The 27562-nt window shown below is 42.5% G+C and overlaps 1 protein-coding gene across 2 annotated transcripts in view; it reads right to left on the reverse strand.

The window, feature by feature from the left end:
• zfhx3 (zinc finger homeobox 3) overlaps nt 1-27562 on the reverse strand; it is a 351767-nt gene that overhangs the window by 209333 nt on the left and 114872 nt on the right. For both annotated transcript variants that reach the window (XM_034287022.1, XM_020053680.3), the window contains one exon: nt 8559-8599. The gene's annotated coding sequence lies outside the window, so the exon portion shown is untranslated. The remainder of the gene's footprint in view (nt 1-8558; nt 8600-27562) is intronic.

Here is a 27562-nt window from a genome sequence, read left to right on the forward strand (position 1 = left end):
TAACTCAGGGAGGAGGGATACAGTTACATGGACAGGACTGGTCAGTATGGTACTGTAACTCAGTGAGGAGGGATACAGTAACATGGACAGGACTGGTCAGTATGGTACTATAACTCAGTGAGGAGGGATACAGTTACATGGACAGGACTGGTCAGTATGGTACTGTAACTCAGTGAGGAGGGATACAGTAACATGGACAGGACTGGTCAGTATGGTACTATAACTCAGTGAGGAGGGATACAGTAACATGGACAGGACTGGTCAGTATGGTACTATAACTCAGTGAGGAGGGATACAGTTACATGGACAGGCGTGGTACGTGGGTCACTTGGAAGAGGGAGGGAGATCATGTTTGTACAGATTCAATTAGAAAGTGCAAACAAAGCGGGCCCTTGATGGACCAGCATAATACAAAGCTCAGCAAGCCTTGTGACAGCACCCTATTCATTAATGCTCTCAACTATTTAATAAGTCCCTCATCGCTAGAACCTTAAGATTAGGGCCTCAGATAGTCAGAGACAAAAGACAGATGGATATTTACATATATCTGTTTCCAAAGCAGGGCTGCAATGAGGATAAGCAGAAACAACAACCACGGCATAATCCAAACAGTTGCTATGGAAAAGGCGTTTATGTACAGTCAGAGATGGGCTCTGGCCTGCTCAGACGTCAACTGAAGAGCATAGAGCCTTTTGGGCAAAACACCAAGAACATCCGGTACGAGGCTGTTCCAAGAGAAAACGGGTTTTGGGCCACGTGTTAGAAACTTTTTACAGTATGTTGATCCCCAGAGGGTCTGAGCAGGGTTTGGCTGGAGGTGCCGGGTCTCCCTCCCTCCATGTTATCTGTTCAAAGTGAGAGAAAGAAACCAAAACCAAACCCAGTGACCCATCCAATGACTCATATCCTAAATAAAAAGTGGCCAATTTACCAAGCCCTTTATTTTCTAAACCCCCCTCCTCCCCCCAGCCTAGCATCTCAGTATCCATTTAAATCATTGCCAATCCTTCATCTGCCATTAAAAAGAAGAAATGTATGGAAGAACAGATAAACAGAGAGAGAGAGAGAAGGTGGTTGGTAGATGTCAAGAAGAAGAGAGAAGTCACTGAGTGTTCATGAGGGGAACAAGGAAACACTATAATTAGTCTTGATAATTTACTTCATTAGTTCGTTTTTCTTTGCAGGTATCATCCTCATTCAGATTTTCTACAGACAAGTGAGTGAAATTAAAGCCTAATTTGCAAAGATCCAATACAACTGGTGACTGTAACAATGTAACAATGGCTATTTTGTCAGTTTAAAAGCTTCGGGAAAATAATCTAATTGTCAATCTGTCCATACATGCTCCATTGAAATGTGCATTATGCCAGAATAATTACAAAGCTTTATCAAACCAGCTTCAAATCGGATTGTGAAAGAGAAATCTAACTAATTGAGCTAGCCTTTGTTTGATGTAAAGTGAGGAACGTTACCACTAGATGCTAAACACCATTTCAACTCTGGTTCATCACATTGGGACTATAAAAAAACATCCTTAGACAGCAATTAATTAAATATTGAATAGGTGCATTTTAACAGATCATGATCAAAACCAGCACGGTTATCAGTTAATAGCTGTGGTAAGACAGGGCCTGATGAGTAGTTCATGTAATACGGTGTGATTATATTCTGGCCTGGACCTGGATCTAGGAGCTGCACATCTGTCAAATGACCAAAGTGTTCTGGATCCTCCTCTAAGCCTGGCCCGGAACAACCATTTCACTTCCAAAGACACACCTCCTGCCTCTCTCCTGCTTTCCACTTGCCTCCCTCCCTTCCTTCACAATGAGCTCCTTCAGTGCAGCATGCCAGGACCTACCACCTCCTAACCAACCCTGCCCCTCCCTCCAGCAGCGCACCGCCACCCGAAACACACCTCACTCTGACTCCCAACGGAAAGTCCAACCCCCCCTCCCCCCAAAACCCTCCCAATTATAAAACGTCCTTGAGTTGCTGTTTCCCCATCTTTCTAGTCACTCTCCATCGCCATGTGATTGCTGAGTGTGGGCCGAGCGGCGCAGGCAATCAGCTGCAAAGCGCTGCGGACCGACAGGGGCCAGGGAAAAAACACCAATCCAAAACACCGCAAAAAATAAAGGGGGGCGCCTGCACCGCAATTACAGGCCATCCAGCCGAACCCCTGCTTCATCCGGCACTCCAGAGCTGCCCTGATTTACCACAGAGAAGGTTATTAGTTTTTATTGGAGGAAATAGACGCTGGGTGGCTTTAAATGGTGAGTAATATGCGGGGGTTGGAGGGAGGCCTGCTGACCTCGTCCTCCCCAGGGGCACTTTGGGCAGCCAGGCCATCACCTCCCCCTCCCCCAGCCCTGTCTCCTACTGCTCATGCTTGACCACCCCCCCCCCCCCCCAGGTCACTGCACCTCTCTCTGACCTTGAACTCAACCTGCCCCCCCCGGCTGATTTCTGCATACTTCACCGTCTTCCTCTGCCTAGCGCGACGGAATGGCAACATATAGTTCATAGACAGACACTAGACACTAGTGTTTACCAGGGTATTAGACAAGGTATTGGAACAAAACAGAAGTGTTTGGAGCCGGCTTCCTTGGGACATGGTATAGACTGTGAGGAGTTATGTGAGCCTAGTGGTCGGTCAGAGACCATTGTTCTTTCTCTGGTTCCTGCCCATCCTGGGATTCTGACCCAGAAATCTCACCCCTCCCAGAAAGTGTGTGTGTGTGTGTCTCTCTCTCTCTCTCTCCTTCACCAGCCTGTTCATAGTTGAATGTGAAAACATTTCTCGAGTGCGGTGACTGTTTGCTCTGCTCTGTGTAATGACCATCCACATATTTCCCGTCACGAGCACGCGTCTGCTCTGCAGAACCGCAGAAGGGGGTGGGGGTGAGGGCAGGGAGGAGAGAGGGGAGGAGAGGGAGAGTTATGGGGCCATATTTGCCTTTGTGCCGGGCCGCCGCCGCTGTGTGTTCTTTGCTGTGTGTGACGTTAGTTCAGCATGTGCAAGCTATGATGTGTCTGGTCCTGATGAAGAGTACTGTACATCTGAGTCCAGATATAGGCTGTCATAGGAAGTCCTGATGAAGAGTAGTGTACATCTGAGTCCAGACGTGAACTGGGATAGAAAGTCCTGATGAAGAGTACAGTACATCTGAGTCCAGACATGGGCTGTGATAGGAAGTCCTGATGAAGAACTCATACCCAGGGTTGGGTAGGTTACTTTTTAAATGTAATCCAGTACAGTTACAAGTTACCTGTCCACATTTGTAATCAGTAACGTAACTTTTTGATTACTTAAACTCAGTAACATAATCTGATTACTTTTAATTACATTTAAATTACTTTCATATTAAGGGGCATTGGAAAACAAATAGGAATAGCCTATAACCAACTGAACACCTTCTGCGGGATCAATCGATGTTAGAGTTTACATAGCTGGCCAAAAATGGAATTCGCATTTTATCTTATGGGTTGTGTAGGCTACAGTGCTTTTGGAAATGAGTTTCTAAACCATTGCTTTTTACTTCAATATGATTGGGCTAAATCTCTTCATTACACACTAAAGGTCTGTCAGATATTCAGTCATTCCAATTAACCTAATAAACCTAGATCTTCCAGAATCTGACTTTTTATCTGAACATAACCCAAAATGTAATGATGCCTAAGCCTGTTCTGTTATTTGTGTTTTATTCATGTTTTTAATTGTTTCAAAACATTGTTGAAAAATAAATGGCAATTACTAGAAAAGGGTATTGACATTGTTGTATATAAAAATGAAGATATCTGTAGCTTTTCACACATAAACTAAATCTGCAGCAGTCTGATGAGTTGCTCCACAACCAACATTGTCAAAATGTTGCAGTAATCCCCGGCACGCGAATGCGCGTTTGCAATCGTGAACACCCGCATAGAAATAATCCAAAAGTAATCATACATTTTTTCAATTACAGTATTTTGTTGCTAATGTAACAGATTACAGTTACTGTTTTTTTGTAATGAGTTACTCCCCAACTCTGCTCGTACCGTACATCTGAATCCAGACATGGGCTGTCATGGGAAGTCACTGGAGATGGTAACCAGATCCAGTGCACAGGGACACAGTGTATTGGTCCGTATGTGTTCAAACATCATTTTCTGCACATGTTTAGTGGTTAAATATCAAATAATATGCACATGTGTAAGTGGCCAAAACGGTATTTCAGATGACATTCGTGTCAGTCTCTTTATTTTGAGTCTACGAGCCAAACGTCTGTGGTGTGGGAACAGATCCTGAGTGTGTGAACACATTACCTAACCTTTCAGAACCAAAAGTCATAGTACATGAAAACATAAAACCTACTGAAAAGAAACGTTTCTAAATGCTGTTGTAGACGTATAGGTTATGACGGTTAGGTTATGACAGTTAAGTCCAAGGTTAGTTTATGGGTTAGATTAAGGAAAATATTTATTTTATTTTAAAAGGTAAATACGGTGTATGTTTACGTGGGTGTCAGTGTGTGTGTGTGTGTGTGTGTGTGTGTGTGTGTGTGTGTGGGTTAGTCAATGTGTTTTAGTGTGAGTTTTGTCCACAGCTCTCCTCTCCTCCTCATCAACATTCAGGGCGCTCTGACTCAGCGCTCAGTACCTAATGGAGGGGCTGATGGGTGCCTGATGACAGCCATGACAGACACACACACACAGACAACACAGACCGATACACGCACACACACACACACACACACACACACACACACATTACAGCACAGCATGTAGGGGACATAGAAAGGAGTATACACACACACACATAAACACACTCTGGGGTCCTCTTTCTATGTGCTCTGGACACATTGTGCTGAACCAGTACCAGAGTAAATAGATTACACCGGCCATTTAACATAGGTTGTTTTTCTTTTCTTCAATACACCAGGGATACAATTTGATCCATTTTGTCACCTCTCTGAGTTATTGAGTAAGCAATTATACCTCAGGGCTTGGACCTCTGCTGTGGCCTTCATGCTGCTGAGGCTGTTGTTGTTGCTTTACTTTCTGTCTTTAATTGCCTCCACAACAAAGTTTCCAGCGAACCACTGCCCCTCTAAGTTGATTGCCAGGAAGTGCAAGGATTAGAAAATTAAAGTCACCCCAGGTTCAGTGCATTGGAGCAGGGCTCATAGAATGTCGGAAAATCCCATTTTCTGTCTACAATATCACAATGATTGTCACCACGTCTCACTTTATGGAAGAACAATTCAAACGCAATATTTAGTTGATTTCTATTTCCTTTCATTAGCACGGTGTTTCCCGCTCTAAGGCATGCAGCATGAGTTCTGTAATGCACTACTCCATGCCTGTGAATGGATGTCAAAAACCAAAACCATAGCCAACACAGAAAACAACCAAAGCAAACTACTCAAGACGACTAACTGCCATAGCCAAGCACCAGAAGCCAGAGGTTCTCACAACAATCCCGCTCCACTCTGCCTCACTCATCTCAGCTCTCTCTCTCTCTCTCTCTCTCTCTCTCTCTCTCTGAGGCCTGGACAGATCTCTGCTCAACTACAGAGGCAGTGTGTCTGGGCCTGTTCTCCCTCTCTCCCTTCCTGAACCAGGGCCATGGAGCTGACAGGCAGTGACCCAGGGGCCCAGGGGCTCCCAGAGAGAGAGGTAATGGGCCCGACCCCGCCAACGCTCCGCACTCCTGGGGCCACCAGCAGCTTTGATCCAGGAGCCCCCACTCGGGTCTCCTGACGCCCAGTGAGGAAATTCGCAGGAACAACTGAAAGAGGCATGTGTTTATTCAGCTCCCCTTAATGAGGAGGGAGAGGGATTATCGGGTTCCTAGATCTCCCCCGGAAAATAAGGAGAGAAAGAAAACTACTGCTCCAGATGTTGTTTTACCTCTGGCCACTCTAACAGGGGAGAGAGAGAGAGACAGACAGAGAGAGAGAGACAGAGAGTGAGACAGAGAGTGAGACAGAGAGAGAGGTGGTGGGACAGAGGGACAGACAGAGGGATAAGGGAGAGGAGATGAGGGAGCTAGCTGGAGAGGGAGAGAATGAAAGGGCGAGAGGGAGGGGAAGGAAGAGAGAGAGGGAGAGATCGAGAGAAAGAGGGAGGGAGAAATAGTAAGGTTAGACAGAGAAAAAGAAAAAGGAAAAAGCGAGAGATGAGAAGTAGAGATGGAAAGGGAGAGACTTTCTGGAATGGGAGAGGAACCCCTTTATTTCTATATTTCCTGGTGTTTTCTCTTTTCTTTGCGGAGTCCAGATGTGTGAGCTGGCTGTCTGGCCGTCTAAGAGTTAGCCCAGAGGAGAGCAGCGGGGGAGGCTGGAGGAGCCGGGGGAGGGAGGCTCTGGAGGGGGACATGAGTTCTGAGGGCCCTGGCGCTGAGGTGAGCCACAGGCATGTGGTTTTTGGGAGAGGGTGTAGGTTACCCCCGCTCTCCAGCGTAAGCTTTGCTTTTAGCAATTTGTGCTGTCTTAGGGGGAAAACGCAGCTATTTCCTGAGCCAGTAACACAAGCTTTAATGTGTTATTTCTGCTGTGTTTTACACACAGCCTTATTGTAATTGTACTTGAAGAATTGAAAAAGTGACACTAAGACAGATGTATGGGATCTTTCATCCATGATCAAACACAGAAGCCAGTGCTATGATGTCGCTCTGGACTCGACCACAGGTGGTCCGGGAGAAGACACAACCCTGTCCTGGATCATGGCCTCTACCTATACAGAGAGACAACCAGAGCAGATCAGATCTGACCAGCTCTTCACCCCCAGCCTCAGACAGCTGACCTCTAATCAGTGCTCCTCTCCACTGTCAACTCATTGACGTGGATTATGGTCTGGATAGAGAGGTCGGAGGTCAGCCTGATGGACCAGTTTACATGTGGCTTATTCCCGTCACCCTCTCTGCCTTGTTAATAGTGTCACCTGAGGCATCGCCCCCAACACCTCCTACACGCAAGTGTAATTGACCTCTGCCAGTCTGACTCCTGACCTACGACCCTGCTGATCTTTCCAAGTTCAAGGCCAGGCCAGCGAGGCCAGGGAGAGATAGGGAGAGTCTGTCAGAAACAGAGGACACTAGAGGGCCATATGTTAGGGCTAAGCAGCATGGACATAACAGGATCTGCATGGTCCCCAACTCTAAAGCGCTGAAACCAACTTCTGAACAGGGTGGAAATGAAAAGGCTCTGGAAAGGATGTCTCTATCCCCCCACAGATCCCACAAAGACCAGATGCGTGGTCTGCTTGAGTATACGTGTGTGTGTGTGTGTGTTGGTATGCGCGTCCTTCCTACAACTACTTCTTGACAAAACCCCTCTAGTGTCCATCTGTGTGCTCTTTGAGGGTGCATGCTTGCCCATTTATTTACAAGTCTACCACTTCAGAGCCATAAAACTACACTTCAGTAGATTTCATGAATAAAAATAAAGAAACCCAACCTCATTGGTGTTGATGAGTAAAACCACATAACGCCGATAACTAATTAGGAGAAATTGCCTAAACATCTGTCTGTTACATTAAACATTAAAGAATCTTGAACATTTTGCATAAAAAGAGTCTTGTATTTATGTGATCATTACTTCTAGCATTAAAAGCAGCAGGGTTTCGACATGAACTAATAAAAAAGCTATTGTTGATTCTAATGAATCTGTGCCTCAGAGGGCCTTAGAAGAGACCTTAGTGAAAATAGGGCACGGCTGAATGCACTGAAATGTAATCAACCCTCATTATCAGCCAGACCCATAATGGTGACAAATGCAACTCACCTTTTTCAAGACTGTATTCAATAGACACATTCGTAGATAATTTAGTGTAACCTTCAACAAACTATATATGAATAGAAACTCATCAGTGAAATAAATATTCAGTTCATCAATAACATATTAGGAAGTGAATATTTCATCAATAGTATTAATATGTTAAATCATAATTAACAGTAATTCTTTCAGTAATTCCCGGCCACATGATAATTACTGCCTTTGCATTTCTTTTTCTAGGGGCTGATTAAATACTGCGAGTTATTTAATGTATTAGAAACATTTTATATTAACAAAATAATTAATTCATACAGTGTGCAACAGTAAAGTTTAAAGGAACAAGTTACAATGTATGAAAGGCAAAACCTCACTGAATCCATCATATAAAAACTAAGATAACTCTGCAATAATTCCATACTACAGAAAGGAGGGAAAAATACTTTATATTCAGTGCCTGTGATTTTTTTTCACCTGTATGTTGTCCTTGCTAAGTCTAATTTTGAGTGTGGTGGCTGTTCATTTTTTAGCTTGGTGGATTGTGGGTGACAGAGTGCTGGAATGGCATTCGGCAGATGGACACAGTGTCCTGATCAATACTGTAATGAGCGTCTGCACATCTACTGTCATGACAGAACACTCCGTGCAAACCATCTTGTAGCGGAGTTCTCTAACCAAATGCATTGAGCAAGGTTAAGAAAAAAATTAAATCATCAGACAGAGATGCAGGTTTTTGAAGAGGAAATTCGCTCTCTGAAGATATTTTTTTTTTTGTGAAGACACAATTTGTGAATACACACTTACCGATAGTTGTCGCGGTATTACCAGGTACCTTCTTCACAGACCTGAAAGGCACAAGAGGAGATCATCATTATCCACAACCTTCAATCGAATATGAAATCCAATTCGATTTTAATCATTTCAATGGCTTTCTTCAAAGAAAACACTCAAAGAAAACAACAAACCATTTTGAATCATCAGCATTCTGATTCAAATATCAAACATTCTCCTTATTGACCAACAGTAAATGTAGCCCAAGGCATCACTTAGCATAGAACATGGACTTGTGAATGGGCCAGGGCTACATGACTTTGCAAATGGGAGACAGGCATTATGACCACATTGTTAATGTATGCAATAGAGCCTGTTTCTGTCTGCTAGATTAGTCTTTGTGCTGTTTGTTAGTGGGTTTCATTTAAATCCAGAGGCCAAAAAGCACACCTTGCGGACTCAAAATGCACTAAATACATTTTACAACAGGAGTTAAGTACCTCAGCTGCGAATGTTTAATAATCTCCCTCCTCCTTTATGCCATTGGTACTTAATATTACATCTCACACACAGTATGGCAAGGAGAGGGCCCATCCCAAATGTTCATTTCAATGCACTGAACCTCATGCACATGAAAACTAGCAGCAAAAATGAAAGAATACATCTGATCAGCACTTGTTCAGACAATAGCCTATACAGAACGATAAAGAGCAGAGCTACCCAACCATGTTCCTGGAGATGTACAGGACCTGACAGAAGTTGGCAAACATTTAATCAAATATAATAAAACAGGGTTTCTTATCGGCCCGCTAATTGTTAGCATCAGGTGGGCTGGATTGGAGCAATGCAGGAGCAGGGTTTGATTGCACTGACACAGACTGTCCCTGTGTATTAACATTAGAAATCAATTGCTGTGGTATCAAAATATTTTACAACCGAACATTAAAACATGCCAAGCCTCCTTTGGCCTGAGGCTCCCTGACCCGTGCCCTGCCACAACACAAGGGCAACATATTTCCCTGTGTTATGGCTGACTCCAGATCAGTGGGTTACCTCCTGATTTTGGGGGCTTGCTGATTCCGTATGCGCTTTAATAAGGGGGGCAAGTTGCAGGTCAGGCAGATTTATAGGCCCTGTGGAGGGATGGAGAGACTTGGACTGCTGTCTCCTCTGGCCTCCAGCTTCCCCTTGCACCATTACGCCAGAGTGAGATTTACTGGGATATTGATCCCAATGCCACTTCATTTCGCAATAACTATTACACGATATTCTCCCCGGCCGAGCGTGGACCCTGATTTATGCTGCCCTGCTATTTGCATTAGCAGTAAGTGTTTTTCTATACAGACTGAGCTGAGGAGGGTCTCGCTGGCAGACGAGAAGACATACACACACACACTCCATATTACACCTGACCTGACAACAATTCTTCTGATGTTTTCCTCTAAAGCTTCAGTATGGACACCTAGACATCCAACAGACCAGACAGAACCAGGTGAGTCAGGGGACGTAGTTTAGATAATATGAACAGAGAGAGTCAGGTGATGTAGTTCAGATAATATGAACTGAGTGTCAGGTGATATAGTTTAGATAATATGAACAGAGAGAGTCAGGTGATGTAGTTTATATAAAATGAACTGAGAGTCAGGTGATGTAGTTGAGATAATATGAACTGAGAGAGTCAGGTGATGTAGTTCAGATAATATGAACTGAGAGAGTCAAGTGACATAGTTAACATAAAATGAACTGAGAGAGTAAGGTGATGTAGTATAGATAAAATGAGCCGAGGGTCAGGTGATGTAGTATAGATAAAATGAGCCGAGAGTCAGGTGATGTAGTTCAGATAATATGAACTGAGAGAGTCAGGTGATGTAGTTCATATAATATGAACTGAGAGAGTCAGGTGATGTAGTTCATATAATATGAACTGAGAGAGTCAGGTGATGTAGTTTAGATAATATGAACTGAGAGAGTTAGGTGACATTGTTTAGATAATGAGAGAGTCAGGTGATATAGTTTAGATAAAATGAACTGAGAGTCAGGTGATGTAGTTCAGATAATATGAACAGAGAGAGTCAGGTGATGTAGTTTAGATAAAATGAACTGAGAGTCAGGTGATGTAGTTGAGATAATATGAACTGAGAGAGTAAGGTGATGTAGTATAGATAAAATGAGCCGAGGGTCAGGTGATGTAGTATAGATAAAATGAGCCGAGAGTCAGGTGATGTAGTTCAGATAATATGAACTGAGAGAGTCAGGTGATGTAGTTCATATAATATGAACTGAGAGAGTCAGGTGATGTAGTTCATATAATATGAACTGAGAGAGTCAGGTGATGTAGTTTAGATAATATGAACTGAGAGAGTTAGGTGACATAGTTTAGATAATGAGAGAGTCAGGTGATATAGTTTAGATAAAATGAACTGAGAGTCAGGTGATGTAGTTCAGATAATATGAACAGAGAGAGTCAGGTGATGTAGTTTAGATAAAATGAACTGAGAGAATCAGGTGCGGTAGTTAATAAGTATGCGTATGTAGGCACTATGCACCTGAATCAAATAAGCTACATGGGCACTGGATTTTGAAAGGTCATTTTGTGAGAGATACCTGTGACAGAGGGTTGAGAAAATGGGATACATTTCGCCTGCTGGGATTACCAACGGGCGACCCACAGGCACAAAACGTCACACCACGTCATTTTAGTTTGGTTTGTGGTCAATAAAGATGGTACAAATTGGTTCCAATGTATCCCACAAATAAAAAAGAGATGTCTTAATGTAATGAAACAGAATCTCTTTTTGGGCATAGTTGTTACCATCCACTCAGACAAAAATTGTCCTGCGGCTGAATCTAGTTGCCCACCCCTGAAGAGCAGTAATAAAAACCTGTCCTAGAAGAGCTGTGCCAGAAGAGGCTATGCCAACACCCCAGTGCATTTGGTCCCTGTATTTTGGACAGCTAGTCGACAGAAGGTGGGGAGCTTGCCAAAGTTGCATCAATAGCAATGCCAGGTCTGTGCCAGCAGCACGCGTGCCTGCCCTGTGACAGGGCTTTTGTACACACCAAGAGAGGAAGCAGCTTGAGTAGCAGAGAGGCAGCACAGAGCAGGAGTGGGGGGGGTGCCGTGTTGACACGTGTAGCACTGACATTCCCACAGGCAGCCCCAGTGCAGTCTGGGAGAATGGCGCGGCACGCCAGAACACAAAACAAAAGGACTAATGACCCTTAATTGCTGCTCTGCTGTTTAACATCAGAGGGGTGTCACCGTAGCGACGCTATGCAAATGATCCCCCCCCCTCTTCCGGGCCCCCTCTCTGCTCACTACCCCCCTGGAGATCTCCCCTGGCACAATTGGCTCTTTATCTCCATAAGGGGGCAGGCAGATGGGCAGGCTGGCTGCCAAGTAAGCATGGTAATGTCCAGACACTTGTTGCTGCCACGCCTTCCTGGTATGGCAACATGCGACCGGGGGGTGGGGGAGGGGGGGTGGTTGAGGGGGGGTGGGGGGTGGGGGGACGGGGTGCAGGAGGATCCGACCACGGCATCCTGTAGGCTCCACATACAAGGGGCTGCCACTTAAAACACGCTAGAAGGAAAGACACGTGCTCTCAGTGGTCTTTTAGCGCTGCCAGCCACTGTCTGGCTGGGCCATTCATGAACAGATCCCATTCACATGCAACGAGTAGTCTGATTTATGCTAATCATTTGTCTGGGAGGGGTGCATGGGTTTGTGTGTGTGAGTGTGTTAGTGCGTGTCAGTGTGTATAGCAGGCACGTGTGTGGTTTTTGGGGGCCGTTGGTAGACGATATTGGGGGAGGGGGGGGGGCATGGTGTCTGGATTAGTTACTGCTGTATACTAAACTATGAGATTCAGATCTTAAAGCTAGATTAATTGTTTCGACGTACATTTTTGCAGTTATTAATTAATATTATATATCTATTGATTCTAGAAGAGATTTTTTATATGTACATCCCATCATAACTTGTGTAAGTTCTTAAACAACGTAAATGTAAAACAAACTAATGTCTACAGACTTGACTTTAGTCTTTACTACCATGGCTCCTTATGAATTGGACTAGTACCGCAACCCCACCTATTTATCAAAACAAAGGCAGCAAATCACTTTGTAACTGATTTAAGCATTATGGCTTCAACATTTCTCAGAATACATTTTTAACAAAGAAAGTTTTCACAACGTGTGATACAAGCATCTTTTTTATATTCACAAAATAATTATTACTGTTAAAAAAGTAGGTATTAAAATAATCCATTAAAATTTTCTTTTTTATTGAATTGTTAACGTTATAGGTCACATTAAAGGTGGAAAAGGATCTGACATGATTATCTTTAGTCTACACACCCCTTAAAATGCCAGGTTCTTGTGATGTAAAAGAATGAGACAAAGATAAATCATGTCAGAACTTTTTACACCTTTAATGTGACCTATAACGTGAACAATTCAATAAAAAATAAAAAAAAATGTCTTTGAGGGGGAAAAATAAAAAACTCACAATAACCTGGTTGCATAAGTGTGCACACCCTTAAACTAATACTTTGTTGAAGCACTTTTTGATTTGATTACAACACAGTCTTTTTGGGTAGGAGTCTATTAACATGGCACATCTTGACGTGGCAATATAGATTCAGGTCTGGGCTCTGGCTGAGCCATTCCAAAATGTTAATCTTCTTCTGATCAAGCCATGCTTTTGTGAATTTGGATGTGTGCTTTGGGTCGTTGTCATGCTGAAAGGTGAACTTCATCTTCAGCTTTCTAATAGACGCCTGAAGGTTTTGTGCCAGAATTGCTTGGTATTTGGAACTGTTCATAATTCCCTCCACCCTGACTAAGGCCCTGGTTACAGCTGAAGAAAAACAGCCCCAAAGCATGATGCAGCCACCACCATGCTTCACTGTGGGTATGGTGTTCTTTGGGTGATGTGCAGTGTTGTTTTTGCACCAAACATACATTTTGGAATTATGGCCATATCTTATCAGACCATAAAACATTTTCCCACATGCTTTTCGGAGACTTTAAGTTTGTTTTTGCAATCTTCTGCCAGGCTTGGACTTTTTTCTTTGTAAGAAGAGGCTTCCGTCTTGCCACCCTACCCCAAAGCCCATTCATATGAAAAATACTGGAGATTGCTGTCACATGTAGCACACAGCCAGTACTCGCCAGAAATTCCTGCAGTTCCTTTTATGTTGCTGTAGGCCTATTGGAAGCCTCCCTGACCAGTTTTCTTCTCATCTTTTCATCAATTTTGGAGGGACGTCCAGTTCTTGGTAATGTCTCTGTTGTGCCATATTTTCTCCACTTGATGATGACTGTCTTCACTGTGTTCCATGGTATATCTAATGCTTAGGAAATTATTTTGTACCCTTCTCCTGACTGATATCTTTCAACAATGAGATCCCTCTGATGCTTTGGAAGCTCTCAACGGACCATGGCTTTTGCTCTGAGATGCAACTAAGAAAATGTCAGAAAAATCCTACTAGAACAGCTGAACTTTATTTGTGATTAATCAGAGTCACTTTAAATGATGGCAGGTGTGTAAGGACTTCTATTTAACAAGTTTGAATTTGATTGGTACATATACATATACAGTGGATATAAAAAGTCTATATAGATATATATATATATATATATATATATATATATATATATTATTTTTATTTTTATTTTTTTATATTTGCTTGGTCAAGCATGAAATAGCAAAGAAAAAAGGAGATGATGCACACACAAACTGGTCTGTTTTGTAGTGCCTTTGAGCCTGTACTTAAACAGCATGCACTTATCATCTATAGTTAATGGCCAGTTACATACATTTAGATATATGAGAAGAACTACATATAACTTCAGTTAGATGACGTATAGCCTCCAGTACTGAGCTCCAGCCCAGGCAGGTCGCTTCTTGTGGTTATCCCGTTTGTGGTGTCTCTGAGCTGGGCAGTGTTGCTGAGCGATGTCTCCCTGAGCCCACGGCTGTCCCAGCACTCACACCACTCCCTTCAATGTCCAGCATTAATGCATTTCCCATACCTACCTGCTTTTCAGCTATATGGAGTCCCTGGTGATTTACAGGCAGCAACAAACCTGTCCCATTTTCAGAGTGACATTATTGATAGACTGTCACTTGAGATTGTAGGTAACTGCTAATGGTTATTTTATGGTGCATATGTCAAATCTGATGTCCAGTTTTTCTTTTTTCTCTGGTGCTCTCTGTTGAGACTGGTGAGCCTCCGTTTTCTAGTGCTATTATTAGAGACCATGGAGGAACCTATGTAAAAACAGGACCCGCGTCTTTCAGTCAGGAAAATGACCTGTCAAGTTATTCTGTAAAGAGACATTTTTAGTTAAAAAATGATGATGTTGCCATATTTGGCAAGAGACACTGAGCCACATTCAAACCTATATTAAATATATTTATACACTCAGCCACATTAAAAACTATATTAAATATATTTATATAATCAGCCATATTAAAACCCATATTAAATATATTTATATAATCAGCCATATTAAAACCTATACTGAAGATATTTAGACAATCAGTAATATTAAAACCTATATTGAGGATATTTAGACAATCAGCCATATTAAAACCCATACTGAGGATATTTATACAATCAGCCATATTAAAAACTGTATCAAAGATATTTATATACTAATATATATCAAAAACATGCATGCACTGAAAGAAATTAAAACCAAAATCAAATGAAAGCATACACAATAAAAAAAATTTCAATAAAAAATGTTGTATTTAAAAGTATGACACCCACTTTGTGAAGAATCTTGTTTACAATCGTATACCCCCCCCCCGCCACCCCAACTTTTATCCACTCCAGTGTTTATGTTTTGAACCTGCACACCCTCTTGTCACAGATTAGCTGCCATGTCTGTGTGAACAAAGGCTGAGCCAGCGCGTGTGTCTGCGTTTCGGTCTGTGTGCTGTATGGAGAGGAGACACGTGTCTCCCCACTTGTGCCCGGATCTTAGAGGACCCCAATTTGTGGGGCATTATTCAGAACACCTGCTCGGACAGAGCCTCATGTCACTGGCTCTCTGTGTGTATCAAGGGTTCCCTGGCTGCCAGACGCTTTGTTTCACTGTTTGAATCATCAGAGTTGTTTGAAATCAATGCAATTATTGCGTCTGAGACTGATTATTAGACTGATTAAGTATGCAAATAAAATGGTTTCGAGGGAAGTGAAGGAGGAATGAAGGAAGTAGAGGGAGGGAGGAAAAGAGAGAGAGGAACAGTGAGAGAAAGGGAAGAAGGCCAGTGGTGTAGTGCAATATTAGTGCAGAAAACAGAGTCCACTAATTCCAATCCCAGCAGGGCTCTGTGAAAAAAAGAACCAGAAACAGCCAAGGTAGGACTTGGCTAAATAAGACAGTAATAAAGCAGAAACAGTCAGGATAGGACTGGGCTAAATAAGACAGTAATAAAGCAGAAACAGTCAGGATAGGACTGGGCTAAATAAGACAGTAATAAAGCAGAAACAGCCAAGCTAGGACTGGGCTAAATAAGACAGTAATAAAACAGAAACAGTCAGGATAGGACTGGGCTAAATAAGACAGTAAAAGAGCAGAAAGAGCCAGGATAGGACTGGGCTAAATAAGACAGTAATAAAACAGAAATAGTCAGAATAGGACTGGGCTAAATAAGACAGTAATAAAGCAGAAACAGTCAGGATAGGACTGGGCTAAATAAGACAGTAATAAAGCAGAAACAGTCAGGATAGGACTGGGCTAAATAAGACAGTAATAAAGCAGAAACAGTCAGGATAGGACTGGGCTAAATAAGACAGTAATAAAGCAGAAACAGCCAGGATAGGACTGGGCTAAATAAGACAGTAATAAAACAGAAACAGTCAGAATAGGACTAGGCTAAATAAGACAGTAACAAAGCAGAAAGAGCCAGGATAGGACTGGGCTAAATAAGACAGTAATAAAGCAGAAACTGCTCCACCACCAAGGACAAGACACCAGAGAAAACAATGAGTAAAAAATGAAATAATGCAATACTGAGAGTGGACAAGGAAGATTGGGTCAGAACCAGACAAGGAGAGAGAGAGGGGATATTGAGGTGAAAGCAAGAGGGGGGGAGGGAGGGGGAAAAATGAATAAATTCATAAGGGACAAAATGAAGAGAAAGAAAGATGGAGGGGAGCAGAGCGAGGAAAGGGGGTTGGAGTCCTCAGCAGAAGATTTTTATTGTTCGGACGCAGGAGATGCACACAAAAGCACTGGAAAGATTCAATTAAGTATCATATGCAGTGACCTCATTGCCATGGTTACGGAACAGCAGAAAATATTAATCAAGACTGCACATGCGAGAGGGGGAGAAAGATGGAGGAAGGCGAGACAGAGGCGAGTGTAGGGACAGGGTGAAAGACTGGAAGGAAAAAGATAATGGAATGTGTCTGTGTGTTTGGTTGTTTGTTTGAGCCAGGCAGTAAAACAGAATGTACTTTAATGAGGCTGGATAGGGAGGAAAGCTCCACCCCCTCACCCCACCCCTGGCCATCTGGGTGTTAACATTGAACCTGACACACTTCGCCTGCCTTCTTCACCTTGGTCTGAGGAAAACACACATAGGTCGGCACTGTTTGGCAATATTTGTTATGTTATACTTAAAAAGCCCCCCCACACACACACAGATTTTGTAGCAAACAATATGCTATACACTCCCATGTGTTCTTCGCAACAGTGTGTCTGTGTGTGCAAAAACAACAAAACGAGGAACTGCCACGAGTGCAGAAGCTTGGTCAGTCAACACCATCCCATCACAGTGCTGCTCAGATCAACTACAGTATAGTTCACATTTACACAAAGAGAATGGCAGACGATGTAGGTGGAATGAGCTCAATTCAGAACTCATTTCATACAGGAGTGAACTCACTTCTCCATTCACAAAGATAGTTATTATTTTTTTTATCTCATTCTCCTGTTTTGTTTTTCTGCATATGCCCAACTGACTGTTGATGCCATCTTAAAGAGAGAGAATCTAGAATCCCTTCACACATCAGCGCATTCATTAATGACACAATACCCACCAAAGTTTGACACATGAAAATGAAATGTTTTCATCCATCAATGTGCTTTCTCTGTGAAGGGCTGCACTTAACGGTATACGCTTGAGTATGGAAAATAAAAAACCTTTAAGAAAATAAAATGAACAAAATAAAAACTGCATGCATATTGTTACAGTAAAGACTCCAAAAAATTACAACAATAATTTTCAATCATATTTCATGATGGTATTCCTCCTTCTTGGCATGTGTGTGTGTGTGTGTGTGTGTGTGTGTGCGTGCGCGCGCTGTGGAGAGCTGCGGAGGGGGAAAGTTGAGGATTGTTCTGTTTGATGACACTGTGGAGTGTTTGCTTGCTGTCTGCAGGGACTGTCTTGAAAACAAGCTATCTGAAACCCCCCCCGCTGAGCAAAATGTTAAATAAACAAAGGCACGGATAAACAAAATCCCTCCATTTTAATGTCACTGAGAAGAAAGCCAACATTTTAATGCTACGATTGCCAGAAAGAAGCAGCAGCCCTGACACCTTTTTATTTAAACTTTGCACACCTATAGAGTCAGGATTATTATCACAATGACTCATTATATGACGATTATCCAAAATAACTGCCAAAAACACTAAAAGAAACTTGCTAAAACTTGTGTGGCAAATTTAACAAGAATGATTTGAAAACTGCAATGATAAAATAGACAATTGTGTCACATCACATCTTTTTTTTCTCAGCCTTAATACTTAATTTGCAGCCTCCAAGTTTACATAATGTCAATCTCAGAGGATTCAATGAGCCTTTGCGTAGAGAGTGGAATTTTGACATAGGACAAGGTAGAGGTCCTCCCAGGCAGAAGATACCGAGAGAGATCCAGGACACAGAAGACAGTGGGGACAGAATGAGACAATAATCCTCTGTCTGTGTCCTCTCTTTTTGTCTGGCAGTGACTTGGCCAGCCCTGTGAGGGAGGCAGAGAGGACCCCATTACAGGCTCAGTCACACAGGCAGAGGTGGCGCTGGCCCAGGAGAAGGACCCCGAGCAGGGCGGCTGTATAAATTGCCCGGCGTGACCGTATCCTACTTCCAGAAACAATTTAATTCTGTGGCTCCAGCTATCTCCAGCTGATCTAGTCCACCAAGGTCATTAACTGCGCCACAGAAGGTCACATGATTAATGAGTGACAGACCCCTGGTGCAGTACCGTATGAGTGTGGCTCACATTAATTAGACAGGGGGCTGGGGACAATGAATGGACAACCAGCCGGGGACAGCTTGGCCCCCTCACAACCCCAGCACCCCCACCCCCCTTCGCACACCCTTTCACAACTACCAGGAAACAGACAGACACACACACACACATTTTTAATACTTTATTTGAATCCATAAATCACATTACAGTGGAAAGGATTGAAACAGTGTGAGGGTCATGAATATGTAGAGCCCCAGGGCAGAGGAACACACGGCCTGGCTGCCCATGACCGCTGACACGGAGCAGTGCCTCGCTACTGGTTTCATTGTGCTTATTTCAATGCCGATTTTAGTGCTCAAATAAGGCACATCTGTACCAAAAGCATTACAACCCTCTCAGTCACACACACACACACTCACACACCAACACACACATAAACACCCCCCCACCCCACACACACACACACACACACACACACTCTGTGGTCTCCAGATACAACTCCTGTATGTAACATTTTACTTCCAGCATGCAAACCTTCAGTATCCCCCATGAATAGCCAGATGTATATAAGGGGTCAGGACGACAGTGGCCACGGTTCAATCCTGCTGGACGCACTCTATGGCTGGAACAGCAGTCCTCCATCCTGCTGGCTCACAGAGCTGGGATGCGTTCATGTGGGTGTGATATCTAGCGGGAGTGTTCCGTTGGTTCGCTACGCTGCAGTTCTTTGAACAAGAGGTGTGCATTGCTCTGGGACATCTCCGGGGAGGAAATGAAACGTTGCCACTAAAGACAGTCCTCGACCCAGACAACCTTTATTAGAGGGGAACAAAGCCTCACAAGATGAGGACATCCACAGTGTTGAATAGCTGCTGACTGAGCGTAGATGCTCCAGCATGGCTGTGGGAAAGCACAGTGTTTACCAATGCTCTGCGCTAAATGGGATTCCTTTCTGGCTCTAATCAACTTAATGCAATTCCAATAAGTCCATCTCTTAGAGTGGCCCGGTTGTTGATTTAAAACCTAATACTCCTCTCTGTTTGTATCCTCAACAAAAGCAAAAGCAATGTAATGGCTGCTAAGTATATTGGGCAATAATACCAGAATGCTCTACATCACCTGCGTGCATTTCAAATGGAGCCCTTATGGATGCCCACTGGGATCATCAATCAGAAATACTGTATGTAGCATATGCAATGACATGCAGAAGGAGGAAGGAGTGAAACAGACCTGCAGTAGAAAGTTCCGGGTGGGAACAATTTAGAACGAGAGGACAGATGTACCAAGTCTATGGACAAAACACACAGAGATAAAACACCTCAGTCTCTCAGTCAGCTGGTGTCACAGCCATGACCCAGACATCACGTCACATTGACTCACTCAGACTCGTACACCTGCTCTCCACGCCAATCAGTAAACAGAGAAACAGGAAGAAGGGCCTCGAACCTCCTCCATACAAAGCAGGAGCATCTTAAAGGTTTAGGGATGTGCAGTGCTGTGTTTTATATTGTGACTACATCAGATACATCATGAAAAGGATTCTAGGGCAGAAGTTACTCATCAGGGGTTATGAATATTGAGATGGCAGTAATTTATGAGACAGGCTGATGATAGACACCGTGTTGAAAAGTTGTTGCACTGCTAACATCATTTTCCATGTAAATGAATAACGCACCCTGGATAAAAAGACATATTTTGTGCAAATTCTTTGAAATAAACCATGTCTCTTGCTAGGCTGAGCTAAGACATGCCAAGCATTCAGAGGCTTCCTTGACCCTTCAGAATAAAGCTTCTCTCTGGAGACTTGTGTATACATGACATGCATCTCTCACTCAGCTTCTGAAGGCAGCAATGAATGCTGCGTGTGCTCTGATATATTTTTAATATTCAGATAATATAAAATATGTTCTCTATTAATAATTGATAAAATATCTGTCAACAACCAATGTAGCACTGACTGAGCCTTGGTATTTGAGTGAGTGCACTGCCTCAGCCTTCTTGATGATTCCATCAATCTATCACCAACATAAAAACAAGCTCTGGTAGTGATCAACTCAGTGCATACTAAATACATAATATCACCTGGTATACTAAACACATAATATCACCTGGTATACTAAATATCACCTGGTATACACATACTATCACCTGGAGTACCAAACACATACTATCACCTGGTATACTAAACACATACTATCACCTGGTTTACTAAACACATACTATCACTTGCTTTTCTAAATACATACCATTACCTGGTATATAAAAACACATAGGCACAACATGTATATACACATACAATTACTAGGTATATAAACACACACAATTACCATTTATATAACCATATACTATCTCCAGGAGATAGTAACTAAACACACACATAAACCTTTCACTGGGTTAACACTCAAAGCACGGCACAGGTAAAATAAAAAATAAATGCACAATTATTTACACATTCTAAATCTGACTTTAATTGTGTAAAAAATATACAAACGTTTAAAAAAACAACTATGACATTACAATAGGCCAACAATTGACTTAAAATATGTGGGAAGGCCTTGAAATCTGCCGTTTGACCAACACTGTTGCCGGCTCATTCCACAAGGTTAGTGGAAGAGGAGAATAAGAAGGGCTCTGGCTTGCCCCCTCTACCGTAACTTCATGATGGCGAACGCAGAGAGAGGAAAAATGTCCCGGTTGAAGCGGCTGGAGGAAATGTCTGTATAATGCCGGCCAGGCCAATTGAAATGACTGCAGCACTGCATGATTTGAAGGTCAGGAGACAGTGGATTATATTCCAGTAGTGGTGAAGGAGGGGACTGAGGAATGGTTCTGCCCCCCTCCTTCCCTCCTCTGGCTGATTGCAGGACAGCCAAGATGGAATCAACACCGCACCAAACCGGCGGCCATTACTCTTACACACGTCAGTCGCTGCACCAAACTAGACTGCAGCGTGTAGCTCTGTGCCCCTCAATCTTAATAGATATTTCTCCTCTCGGAAATTCTGATATAATTCAGTAGGCGAAGCCTCCAAAAACAAGGCGTTGCTACTACGGACTTATCCAAATACACTGTGCTTCATACAGATTCACTCCCACTGCTTATGTCTTTCACCAAGACGTTTACATTCCCTGTACATGAGGTCAATACGATACACAGATATAAAGATGTGTCCATGATTGTCCTTCGTGACAACAAATCATGCCCATACTTGGACATTGTCCAAAGTCTGCAATAAAGGGAACAATTACAAGTGTCCCTCTGGAAGTGAGGTTAAACAGGTTCTTCAGAGAGGCCTAAAGAGGGTGTCCATATCAGTGCACTAATAAAATGGGAATGACATTCCATATTTACACCAGTCATATTCTGTAGTCTACATTCCATATTTACCCCATTTATATTCTGAAGACTACATTCCATATTTACCCCAGTCATATTCTGAAGTCTACATTCCATATTTACCCCAGTCATATTCTGTAGTCTACATTCCATATTTACACCAGTCATATTCTGTAATCTGCATTCCATATTTACACCAGTCATATTCTGTAGTCTACATTCCATATTTACACCAGTCATATTCTGTAGTCTACATTCCATATTTACACCAGTCATATTCTGTAGTCTATATTCCATATTTACACCAGTCATATTCTGTAATCTACATTCCATATTTACACCAGTCGTATTCTGTAGTCTACATTCCATATTTACACCAGTCATATTCTGTAGTCTACATTCCATGTTTAACCCAATAACATGCTGTAGTCTACATTCAATATTTACCCCAGTCATATATGCTGTAGTCTACATTCCATATTTAACCCAATCATATTCTGTAGTCTACATTCTATTTTAAACCCAGTCATATTCTGTAGTCTACATTCCATATTTAACCCAGTCATATCCTGTAATCTACATTCCATATGTAAACCAGTCATATTCTGTAATCTACATTCATTATTTAACCCAGTCATATTCTGTAATCTACATTCCATATGTAAACCAGTCATATTCTGTAATCTACATTCCTTATTTAACCCAGTCATATTCTGTAATCTACATTCCATATTTAACCCAGTCAAATTCTATAGTCTACTATAGGTGTTGCAAGGAAAGACTCAGAACTGCTTGGCCCACATCATTAGCCAATTTGAAAAATAAGTCAAAAACCATACTGGCTTACATGAAAAAGAAAAACACAACAACAACAACAAATAGAACAACAATGATGTAATGGGGAGACATAAAAATGCACAATTTGTGTGTAATTAAATTAATCTAGCCAGTGGAGCCTTCACGGTGGGTTTTCTCTCCTAAGAGAATATTTCAGATTGCAAAGCTCAGGATCTTTTGATAAGGAGTCAAATTTTCCTACACGTGTGTATGAAACACAGCTGTGTATGTGTATGGAGCCGGACTAAACTGAAACAGCAGATACAGATGCTTCGACAGGGCTTTTGACATTCTGATGGGGAGCAGCAGCCAATCCCAGCCTCTCCAATGATGCTCGCAGCACAGAGCTGGTTGTCTCATAGGTCAAGAGCGGATGTCAGTCATCTCAAACAGCCAATAGAGCTCCTTCTGAGCTCAGAGGCGTGTGGGACGCAAGCTAACCATCATATTGCAAACTAACACCGGTAGCTGAGAAACAAAAAGCATTGGGGCCAAATTACTGTACGGATACTGTTTCAAAGTAATCCTATATTACCGTATTTCACAAAGTAAGACAAAGAACAAGGTTCGAGATAAAAGCCACAATAACTAAATAAATACATCACCTGTAGGTTCAGAACCCATGCCACTATACTGGACCATACAACATATTATTATACTACAGAAACAACACAGACCACCATTGTCACACACCCACAACCGCCGTTTCATGAGGCCAACACAATACAGCTATTTTCTAGTTTCTGTGTGTGTGTCTCTGTGTGTGTGTGTGTGTGTGTGTGTGTGTGAGAGAGAGAGAGAGAGAGAGAAAGAGAGAGGCAGAAAAAGAAAGATTGAAAAAGAAAGGGTGGGAAAGAGAATAGTGTGAAGTTAAGGATACATAGAAAACATGATGTTGTACTTTCACTTGAGAAAACCAACGCAAGCCATGATTCCGTATAAGGCTGTTACAAAAGGTAAATAAAATAACAATTATCAGTTAGAACATTGTTTTGCTTTTTAATTCACCACCACTTTAAATATTTCAAATGAATTGCTATATGAACTAAATAATTGTTATTGGGAAATTATCAGTTTATAATTGCCAAGTTGCACAGAATTAATTGGTTAGTCATCACAACAGCTTTTGAGCTTTGATAAATTAATGGGAAAGAATTAGACTAGCAAAGCATTTCATAGCAGGGACTAACATTTTATTTAATACTGAATTTCCTAATTTAGCAACTATTAAATAAATAATATATTAGAAATATGAATAAAAGGCAATCAAGATATTTAAAAAAAATACAAATTTAAATTTACATATTTCACAACTTTGAAAATATCCAATTGTATACAAATTGTAAATTGAAAAACAGATTTTTAAAGCAACTGATAGATGATAATGATTGTATCTGTCAGTATGAATGACAAATCACAGCGTAAATATACAATATACTCAAACCATATAACTCCTATCATATACTCACACTGTATAAGTTGCATGTCAAGAACAGGCATACGCAGGTTATTTTCCATCCAACTCTAATAGAGGTGATAGACAGGTTGAATGTTTAGCCTGTGTGTAGCCTGTAGTGGTGGGTGATACGGGGGATTTAGTCTGAAGTGATATGAACGGTAGCGCGTAGCGATATTGTGTGGAGTGATTTGGAGTATAGAGTAATATAGTGTGGAGAGTGGAGTGATATAGAATGTGGGGTGAAATCACGTGTAGTGTTTAGGAATTATGTGTGGATTGATATGGAGTGTTGTGATATTGTGTGGACTGATATGGGGTGTGGAGTGATATAGTATGGAGTGATACGGTGTGTGAAGTGATATAGTGTAGACTGGGGAGTGATATGGAGTGTGACTCGATATAGCGCGTTGTATCGAATGATGTGTAGTGTGTAGTGTGTAATTATATGGACTGTGTAGTGTGGAACGATTCAGAGTGTGCAGTTAAAAGGACTGTGTAGTGTTGAGTGATACAGAGTGTGTAGTAAGGAGTGATACGGTTGGTTGGGGTGTTAAAGTGAGACAGTTGCCCCAGGGACTCCTAGCCCTGTCAGCCTCTGCAGGTGATAACAAGAGACCAAGGAAGAATGCCAGTGAATCCCGTGCACGTCTGAATCCCGTGCATGTCTGAATCCTGTGCACGTCTGAATCCCGTGCACATCTGAATCCCGTGCACGTCTGAATGGCCGCCCATACTATACTAAGCTCCTAAAGCATTAATCCTGGATTTTGGGAGCAGAGCTGAGTTTGACGCGTTATCATAGTAAGGCCTGGACCTCAGCCTCAATTCAGTCACAGTGAGAGAGGAAAGGAGGTCCAAACCAGCCATACCTCCGGGGTGACCAGCTCTACCACTACACCACTCACCACAAAAATAGACACACTGTGTATTCACATCAAAGAAAATAGCTTGAATTCAACATGGAGTCAACATGAGAAACATTTCCTAAAATTTGATACCCAAAAACCCATTGCAAAAAAGAAAGTTCACTTATAAAATAAATATAAGAATAGATATTATTCAAATTGAACCAATATTTAAAAAACTGTAATATCATACTTAAAGATACATGTTAATACAATGACTTAGTGTGTTTTGTACACTGCATGCATTTAAAATGGTAATATACTCCAAATGCAGGTAACCGTTTGGATAATGTACAACAACGGCATTATGTTTCTAGCATTGTTATGAAATTAATATTGTGTGTTGAAACCCTGAAACACCAGCCTGCGCCTCTCCACAGCTATTCTCTAATCCAGCTGGGTCACTACAATCTCTTCCTGCTCTCTGGTGGAGAGAGAGTGAGAGGGAATACTGTTTGAGTGGCCTGTCTGGGTTTCTGTGGCCAGCCCTCCAGACAAACACCGAGCCAGACGGATGCTGCCCCGGCTCAGATTAGCAGGCCAGATAGCAACAGACCCAGACACATTAGGAGGCCTGGACAGAGCTGATCACCAAACATCTGAGTACATCACAACATCCTGGCCTTCTCTCTGCCCCCCCTCCCCTGCTTTATATCAATATATTAGACATGGACATAGAAACACAAACACACTCCCTCTCCCTTTGTTTATAAATACATCTACTACAAACTTACACGCACACACGCACACACACACACACACACACACACACACACACACACACAAACATCAAAGTATGAACATCCAGGGGTGAGGGCTTAGGGCTAAATCTGCCAGGCTACTATGGGACATGGGTTATCATCTTAGATGTTCTAACAGACAGGGAAGCAGAGAGACCATCAGCCATTAACCACAGAGGGAGAGAGGGAGGGGAATATGAAAAGGTCCCAGCACTCTAGTTGGCCTAGCGTTACAGTTAGGGGAATTTACAGTGAACTACTATTCCATTTGGATTACGTTGTGCGTACAGTGTAGGACAATACACTTGAAAAGAATGTGCCGACATTTACTCCGAATTATATTTCCAAGTCGACATGATGGAATGTGGATTGTCAGTAGGCACAGTATCCAGTGACCCAGTGGGCCGGTTTACCATGGTGTATTGTGGGATGTGTGGTTTTTGACACGACTGTGTGAGGGTGCATGGTGCACCTGCTTTATACCTGTGCTAACATCCTCTGTGTGTGTGTGTATGTGTGTGTGTCATTGTGTGTGTGTGTGTGTGTAGTCATTCTGTTGGACTGGAGTATATTTCCCCATTGGGACTCAAATGGATTTCAGTCCAGGAATAAATCAGTGTGGAGCAGAAATGGAGCGACAGCTATGATGGATGGCTGAAATGTTTGTGTTGATGTCTTTAGCGTTGTTGCTAGTCCTGGTTTTTCCAGGTTTCTTTTGCGTGTGGCTAAACACCTTTAAGTGCTGACACACCTTGACTCCAGCCATTCTCTCCTTCCACATGCTGATGCTTCCTAATTGTTTGTTTTAAGCATATCAAAATCTAGTGACAAAAGTCACATTTTGGAAGAAATGATTGACATAATTAAACAAAATTAAAAACAAACACTACCAAAGTGAAAGTAAAACCAAAAACCATAAAGGCAGCATTTGTTTTCCAACAAAAAGTAACCCAAACGATGATGAGGATCTAACGAATCACTATTGGAGGAGGAAATGGTGGACCCTGTTCAGCAGGGGTGTGAGGTTGGAGGTCAGGGGTGTGTGGTGAGGTTAGTGTGCTTTCTGTGTGTTGGAGGTCAGCGAGGGATGACCCCTCAGTGTGTAATATGTCACCATGACACAGCGAGGTTCTGGAAACCATGTGTCTGTCCATCAGTCCTATGTGTGCACACAGTCACGTATGACCCAATGACAGCGAAAGCATCACCGCCTTTCATTTCTTTTTTGTGCAGGACCCCAATTCCCCCCGATCTGTCCCATTATCTACGGGCCGTGGGGGCGGACACCTCGCTCCCCAAAGAGCCCCACAACCACACACATACCTGAACATATACAAACAGCCCATCACGCGCACACTACGACCCAGTCAACATACAGAGAATACGAATACACCTACATGATAACACACACGCACGCACACTTCATTCAAACACACAAATAAAATGTAAACACACACACACATTAGTGAAGAGTTGGCCTCCTGCAACTCCCCAACACACGCACACACACACACACACACACACACACACTCTCCACACATCT

This window comes from Esox lucius, chromosome 2 (assembly GCF_011004845.1).
Source record: "Esox lucius isolate fEsoLuc1 chromosome 2, fEsoLuc1.pri, whole genome shotgun sequence".
Lineage (NCBI taxonomy): Eukaryota > Metazoa > Chordata > Actinopteri > Esociformes > Esocidae > Esox > Esox lucius.